The sequence below is a fragment of the Biomphalaria glabrata genome, chromosome 7 (assembly GCF_947242115.1).
Source record: "Biomphalaria glabrata chromosome 7, xgBioGlab47.1, whole genome shotgun sequence".
Lineage (NCBI taxonomy): Eukaryota > Metazoa > Mollusca > Gastropoda > Planorbidae > Biomphalaria > Biomphalaria glabrata.
In genome coordinates this window covers 16,165,492-16,174,197 of record NC_074717.1, presented here as the reverse complement: position 1 = coordinate 16,174,197, position 8,706 = coordinate 16,165,492, and positions in this window count along the sequence as shown.

The window sequence follows — 8,706 nt, the reverse complement described above, 5'->3', positions numbered from 1 at the left end:
TGGGCTCGCTGTAGGCAGAGTTACAGCAATATTGATCAAAACGTTTGGAAATGAAAATCTACACTTTTTTTTTTACACTTTAAGTTTAGAAATTGAAATTCTACATCTTAATCTAGTCTATTTTTGTTTAAACTAGATCTAGAAATTCTAGATCTAGACTCTAAAATAATTTAGAATAAATTAGAATATAAATCCAGATCGAGATATACTGTAATAAAAATCTAGATCTAGTTTAAAAAATCTAGATTAGATCTAAATCAAGATATCATTCCTTTTTTAAACGCGAGTCACATAACGAGGCTTAATAAACATTACTATACCGAGTTCTTTTTTCATTTCATTTGAAGAATTAATTCCATATAACGTCAGAGGAAAAAAAAACACTACGTCACACGGCCTAGCTAGACTAAAAATCGCCTTCATCAATACGAGCCGTTTATCGAGTGATCATAGACTTTGGTGCACCGAGTGCGTTATTTAAGCATTTTATTTAAAGAATTCATTCCATATGACGTCAAAGGAAAAAAAACATTACGTCACACGGCCTAGCTAGACTAAAAATCACCTTCATCAATACGAGCCATTTATCGAGTGTTCATAGACATTGGTGCCCCGAGAGCGTTCTTTTAGCATTTCATTTAAAGAATTCATTCCATATGACGTCAAAGGAAAAAAAAACTACGTCACACGGCTTAGTTAGACTAAAATATGTTTTCATTAATACGAGCAATTTTTCGAGGGCTAATAGACATTGGTGCACCGAGTGCGTTTTTTTAACATTAAATTTAAAGAGTCCATTCATATGACGTCAAAGAAAAACAATTCCATTACCTCACAATAGGCTAGTACCGGTACCATAAAAAAAATGTCTTTATTTACACGAGATATTTAACGAGGGTTCATAGACATTGGTGCACTGAGTTCTAATAGAATTTATTTAAAGAGGATCAAAGCCGCATTGTTTTTGCGTTTTGTCTGTCAGTCGGTCTGTCCGTCATCTTGATATAAAAAAAAAACAACAACTAAAAGTTATTAAAAATTGATTAACCTTTATTTTACGTTTCAAAACATCGCAATAATTTTTAGGTATGAACACAATTGAAAAGTTTATATAATAGATTGTTCTGGATGTTTGTATAAATAGTAAAAGAAAAAGAGAATTTCAGATAAATGTAATACCGTTAATTAATTTTTTTGGATGGTCTCGTATAAAAATTAGATGTACTACAGCCATGTGGAGAGATTTTCATACCGTACTTTGGTGTTTGGATTCTGTTTTCCTTAAAAATCGGAACATAATATTAAAGATAATTAGATTTTTTAATGTTTTAGGTAGAAAGTTAAATGTACTGTAAGAGAGAAGTGAGTTAAAATATTTTTCATAAAAATCCTTAAAAACATTATTTCGTAAATGAGAAGATTATTTGTTTATTAATTAGAAGAGGGAGTTCAAACAATTATTTGGCGTTAGTAGATTTTTAAATAAATTCGGAAATTTCTGGCGACGATTTGTAAGAAACAAAATCCGGAACATTCTTTATCGATTACAAAACTTCTATGTTATGTTTCAGCAAGAAAATTAAGTCTAAAAAGTAATTTTCAGTAATCAATTCTAGTAAATTACTTTTTTTTAAAGCCCTTAAATACCTATTGTCGATATTTTTTAAATTTGTTTAAATATGAGAATACGGAACAATTTGATATTGATAACCAAATTATAGTGACGCATTGTCAAATAATATAAGTGTAATATTAGTAAATTATGCGATTTCAAACAATCATTAGGCATAATTCATGTTTTATAAAACAATATCCGGAACATTTTTACACTTAATGAAATATAAGTCAGTATATAGAGATTTTGATTTAGCATTAATATGCTATTTACATAAAAAACGGAACAACATATTATTGATAATGTGTTTTTGCAACGTTTAAGCATGGAAATTGAATGTATTATAAATTAGAAGAGCAAACAAACATTTGATGGGGTTGATTAGTTTTGCACAAAAAAATCTGGAACAATCAATTTTTAGATACTTAAAACTATTGAGATGTTACGGGAGTAACATTAAAGTGTAAATCAGATTTTCAATAGCTTTTAGAGTTCTAGTTTTTTTAATCTAATCGTGACGGACAGACCGACCAACAGACAAAACGCACAAAAATAATCTTCTTTTAATCGGTTGGTTGCACTAAACATAAAATAAATAAAATCTGATTTTTTAAAAAAGTTTAATGAATTGGTTTAGTACCTGGTCATGTAGCGACGTTACGCTACTGCACGAAAATCGCTGCATAAAAAGTCCATTAAAAAAATGTGCGTGATATTTACATACAAAATGCATTATTAGCCTTTATAAACAAACAGAAATGTTTTCTTTTATTTTTAGCAGCTAGTTGACCAGAAAAAACATCTTTAACTATTATTTATATTTGTTGTAAACATTTCCTGTACATTTTTTAAATATATTTGACTTAGTGATACTGAAAATACACAAAAATTGTCCATCTTTGTTAGCATATTGTAACATTGCCTCCCTTACATAAACGTAATTGTTTTAGAATTGGTGTATTTTTATGAAAAAATCGCTTGCATAATTAATTTTATAAATTAAACGGTTTGCTTTTAGAAAACCAAAAGTAGCCGTAGCACCTAAACTTTTCAAGCCGCATTTAATGAAGAAATAATATTTTTCATATCTCTTCTAGTTTTCGAGATCTGAGTGTGATAGACGGACAGACGGACAGGCGGACATTTTGCACAAACCTAATAGCGGCTTTTTCCCCTTAAGGGGGCGCTAAAAATTAGTCAATAAACTCGGACTCCCCCCCAAACCCGCAACTCCCCCCTGGCTACGCCCATGAAAAATATATATATATACAGACGGTACTCTGTGATGGATTGCCTTACTTTTAACTAGTCATAAATTAATATTAACCTTAAAACTAATAGAAAAGTAATAATTTTACCCCCACATTTTTTTTGCTTTAATTTTGTTTCTTTTAAGCCAAGGCATGGAGGGGTATGAGTTTACCCATTAAGTTTTTGACGTTAAAAACCCCCTCTTCAATATAAAACTAAAGCATACAAGTCACCAGATGGTTTTAAGTTTAAAACCCCACTCCAGCGGATCTTGAGGTTAATCCCCCCCCCCCTTTTCAATACAAAACTAAAACCAACTGCAGTCACCAAATTCTATCAGCGTAGCCAAGTTTTGAGTTTAAAACCCCTTTCCAGAGGGTTTTGAGGTTAAACCCCTTTTCAATATAAAGCTAAAGCCAACTACAGTCACCAAATTCTATGAGCGTAGCCAAGGGGGGTTTCAAGTTTAAAACCCCCTCTTAGACTTTTGACTTTAAACCCCCCTCCAGCGGGTTTTTTAGTTTAAAACACATAAAAGAGGTTTTAAAAAAAACCTAACACATAGTTTTGAGGAAAAATTTCTTTTTTTTCGATAAAAAATCGAAATCAAACTACAATGACCAAATTCCATTATGAGGGTAGCTAAGAGGGGTTTTAAGGTCAGCGGGTCATCATCACACCTTTTCAGCAAAAGAAATGCAACGCTTCATTTACTAAATTTCATTAGCGTAGTCGAATGTCGTTTCGCTGTTTCCCTTTCACATCCAATAACAAAATTACAAAGAGAGTTTGTGTTACACAAACTCAGAGGCGGACCCCGTCGAAGTCGGATCCTGTCGAATCTGCATATTCGCAAATAATATTCAAGAGGTGATTTAATTTTGATGGTCAAAAGTAATAATGTTTCAAAGATTCAATTACGTAAATTTAAATTTAAATGTAAAAAAAATAGTAGATTAGTTTTAGTATATTAGGCCTATAACATTGCAATATTGATCAAAACGTTTGGAAATGAAAATCTACACTTTTTTTTTTACACTTTAAGTTTAGAAATTGAAATTCTACATCTTAATCTAGTCTATTTTAGTCTAAACTAGATCTAGAAATTCTAGATCTAGACTCTAAAATAATTTTAATTAGAATATAAATCCAGATCGAGATATACTGTAATAAAAATCTAGATCTAGTTTAAAAAATCTAGATTAGATCTAAATCAAGATATCATTCCTTTTTTAAACGCGAGTCACATAACGAGGCTTAATAAACATTACTATACCGAGTTCTTTTTTCATTTCATTTGAAGAATTAATTCCATATAACGTCAGAGGAAAAAAAAACACTACGTCACACGGCCTAGCTAGACTAAAAATCGCCTTCATCAATACGAGCCGTTTATCGAGTGTTCATAGACTTTGGTGCACCGAGTGCGTTATTTAAGCATTTTATTTAAAGAATTCATTCCATATGACGTCAAAGGAAAAAAAACATTACGTCACACGGCCTAGCTAGACTAAAAATCACCTTCATCAATACGAGCCATTTATCGAGTGTTCATAGACATTGGTGCCCCGAGAGCGTTCTTTTAGCATTTCATTTAAAGAATTCATTCCATATGACGTCAAAGGAAAAAAAAAACTACGTCACACGGCTTAGTTAGACTAAAATATGTTTTCATTAATACGAGCAATTTTTCGAGGGCTAATAGACATTGGTGCACCGAGTGCGTTTTTTTAACATTAAATTTAAAGAGTCCATTCATATGACGTCAAAGAAAAACAATTCCATTACCTCACAATAGGCTAGTACCGGTACCATAAAAAAAATGTCTTTATTTACACGAGATATTTAACGAGGGCTCATAGACATTGGTGCACTGAGTTCTAATAGAGTTTATTTAAAGAGGATCAAAGCCGCATTGTTTTTGCGTTTTGTCTGTCAGTCGGTCTGTCCGTCATCTTGATATAAAAAAAAAACAACAACTAAAAGTTATTAAAAATTGATTAACCTTTATTTTACGTTTCAAAACATCGCAATAATTTTTAGGTATGAACACAATTGAAAAGTTTATATAATAGATTGTTCTGGATGTTTGTATAAATAGTAAAAGAAAAAGAGAATTTCAGATAAATGTAATACCGTTAATTAATTTTTTTGGATGGTCTCGTATAAAAATTAGATGTACTACAGCCATGTGGAGAGATTTTCATACCGTACTTTGGTGTTTGGATTCTGTTTTCCTTAAAAATCGGAACATAATATTAAAGATAATTAGATTTTTTAATGTTTTAGGTAGAAAGTTAAATGTACTGTAAGAGAGAAGTGAGTTAAAATATTTTTCATAAAAATCCTTAAAAACATTATTTCGTAAATGAGAAGATTATTTGTTTATTAATTAGAAGAGGGAGTTCAAACAATTATTTGGCGTTAGTAGATTTTTAAATAAATTCGGAAATTTCTGGCGACGATTTGTAAGAAACAAAATCCGGAACATTCTTTATCGATTACAAAACTTCTATGTTATGTTTCAGCAAGAAAATTAAGTCTAAAAAGTAATTTTCAGTAATCAATTCTAGTAAATTACTTTTTTTTAAAGCCCTTAAATACCTATTGTCGATATTTTTTAAATTTGTTTAAATATGAGAATACGGAACAATTTGATATTGATAACCAAATTATAGTGACGCATTGTCAAATAATATAAGTGTAATATTAGTAAATTATGCGATTTCAAACAATCATTAGGCATAATTCATGTTTTATAAAAAAATATCCGGAACTTAGAAGAGCAAACAAAAATTTGTTGGCGTTGATTAGTTTTGCACAAAAAAATCCGGAATAATCAATTTTAGATACTTAATACTATTGAGATGTTACGGGAGTAACATTAAAGGGTAAATCAGATTTTCAATAGCTTTTAGAGTTCTAGTTTTTTTTAATCTAATCGTGACGGACAGACCGACCAACAGACAAAACGTTCAAAAATAATCTTCTTTAATTCAGATGGGGGCACTAAACAAAAAATAAATAAAATCTGATTTTTAAAAAAAGTTTAAGGAATTGGTTTAGCACCTGATCATGTTTCAGATCTCGAAAACTAGAAAAAATATGAAAAATATTATTTCACCATTAAATGCAGCTTGAAAAGTTTATGTGCAACGGCTATTTTGGTTTTCTAAAAGCAAACCGTTTAATTTATAAAATTAATTAAATAAAATACTATAAGAAAAAAGTTTCTTCCATATATATGTACCCTCGTTAGCTATCTCTCTCGTGTTAATAAAGACATTTTTAGTCTAACTATATAATAGACCGTGTGACATCATGTTTTTTTTTTCTTTTACGTGACATGGAATGAATTCTTTAAAATAAAATGTTCATAAGAACTCGGTGCACTAATGTTTATTGAAACTCACCAACTTTCTCGTATTGTTAACGACTAATGTTTATTGAAGCTCGCCAACGTTCTCGTATTGTTAAAGACGTAAAGGATTTTTTTTTCCTTTGACATCATATGGAATAAATTCTTTAAATGAAATGTTAAGAACTAGGTGCACTAATGTTTTTTTAAAGCTCACCAACGTTCTCGTATAGAAAAAAACACATTTTGATCTAACTAGGCCGTGTGACGTAGGCTTAAGAATTTTTTTTACTCTATATTTTTTTCCACTAGATCTATAATTTTTTTTACACTATATCTAGATTTTTAACACTAAATCTATATATATTTTTTTACAATAAATCTAGATTTATATTCTAATTGAAATCATTGTAGATTCTAGATCTAGAATTTCTAGGTCTAGTTAAGAATTATATAGACTAGATCAAGATCTAGAATTTTAATTTCTAGATCTAAATCTAGACTTAAAGTGTATAAGATAAGAGATTTTGATTTCCATATGTCTAGATTTATTTTGCAATTTTATAATATACTAAAACTAATTTAATATTTTTAAATAGGGTTTGTTGGACTAGTCCGTTTCGTTTCTTTGATTTAAAAGTATTGGGCCGGAAGTCGCTTTTTTCCCTATTTATCTTTGTATTTTTCAGTTCTCTTTTTAAATTAAACTGACATTATTATGCAATAATTTTAAGTGTACCTGATAGAGAAAAAAATTCTGCACAAAAATACGGGTAGTTATAATATAACCCGATAGAGGCTATAAAAAGAAAAGACCTGAAACTAGCGCGTGAAACTACACATTTACAGTACTTTATTTGATGAGTATTTTACCCAAGATCTGTGTTGTTTTTTTTAGGAATAGCTTATTTCATGTACCCGGCATTTTCCGATACACAATTTCATACACAAAATGATTGTTGAAAAAAATTGTAGTGACTTTAAACTTTAAATGATTACTTAAAAATGTGTTATTCTAATCAATTTTGAATATTATTTTGTTATGAATGTCACTGTTTATTTTGTGTCTGTTCTAGTTTCTTAAATTTTTCTTGAGTAAAGGGGTCGTTTTTCTCCTAATGGGTATACCTGATTTCTCCAAGCAGCCTTTGTAAAATATTGGTCCTAAATAATGCTATGATTATAAACGAAAAATCGCATGGCTGCATTATGATGAATGTACGCGTTAGTTCAATATATTTAATATTACTAGGTAACTATAAATAACCGCATAAATAGACGTAAGTTTATTTTTTTTTCTGTTAGATAAGGTCATATGGCAAATTTTTGTTTATATCCTAATTCTAAAAAGGAATAATAATAGAATTATACAGTAAAAATAATCACTAAGTTTTTCTTTTAATAATTTTGAAAGTCTGAGTTTGTGTTTTTGCAGATGTACACAAGCTACACTATGAGTTAGTCCATCTCTTCTAATTGTTTAGAAATGAGTGTAAAAATGTAGGCTTCGATATTTTTAGCCTGAATTTAAGAAGTTACAAACTTCAAACAACTAATATATTGCCTCTTCCATAAAACTTTGTACTTAAAAAATAAATAAATCGATCCGGTATCAATGTATTAAGTAGCAATAACCCCGCAAAAAAAAAAAAATAAATGAAAGAAGATTGAGATATACATATATTTTTGTGACGGTACGCACCGGTACGGGGTACCGGCACCTTTTTTCAATGTCGGGAAAAATGATTACTTTTCTTGTAATTCAACGTTAATTGTTAATTTATTATTAGTTGAAAGTTAGGCAATCTATCACTGAGTACCGGAGCCTCTTTTTTATTTTTACACAAAAAAAAAGCACTTTATATACTTTCAGCCGACATGCCGTATTATTAAAAACACCTCTATGTGAACTTCTCAATCATCTAGAGTCTTAGACAGTCATTATTTTAGATTAGATTTAAGTAGAGTCTAGACCTAGATTTAGTAGGCCTATTATTATAAAAAAAATAATAATCAGCCATTATAGACATCATTCGCAATTTTATTATTAGGTCTAGGCATTGAAAAGTAAATCTATTAATAAACTATAATAGATCTAAGTCTAAGTACTAACTTATTAAATAAGTCATTATAAGAAGTATTATAATGACTATTGTATAGATCTAGATTGACTAGATTATAGATAGATCTTTAGATAGATCTCTAGTTTAGTAGATTAAGTATAGAGTATAGTAAAAGTATGTAATATATGTAATGTAATATCTAAAGATATCAACAAAAACCTATGGTCATACATTAAGTCTAAGAAAATGGAAACAACAGGCATAGCGCAATTAAAAGATGAACATAACATAATACACAATGATAATGAAATAAAGCAAACATCCTAAACAATTTTTTTTGCATCAGCATTCTCAGCCCCAGGAGACAAAGACATATTACTGAATTTGAACCAAGTAGACAACATAGAAGATATAGTAGT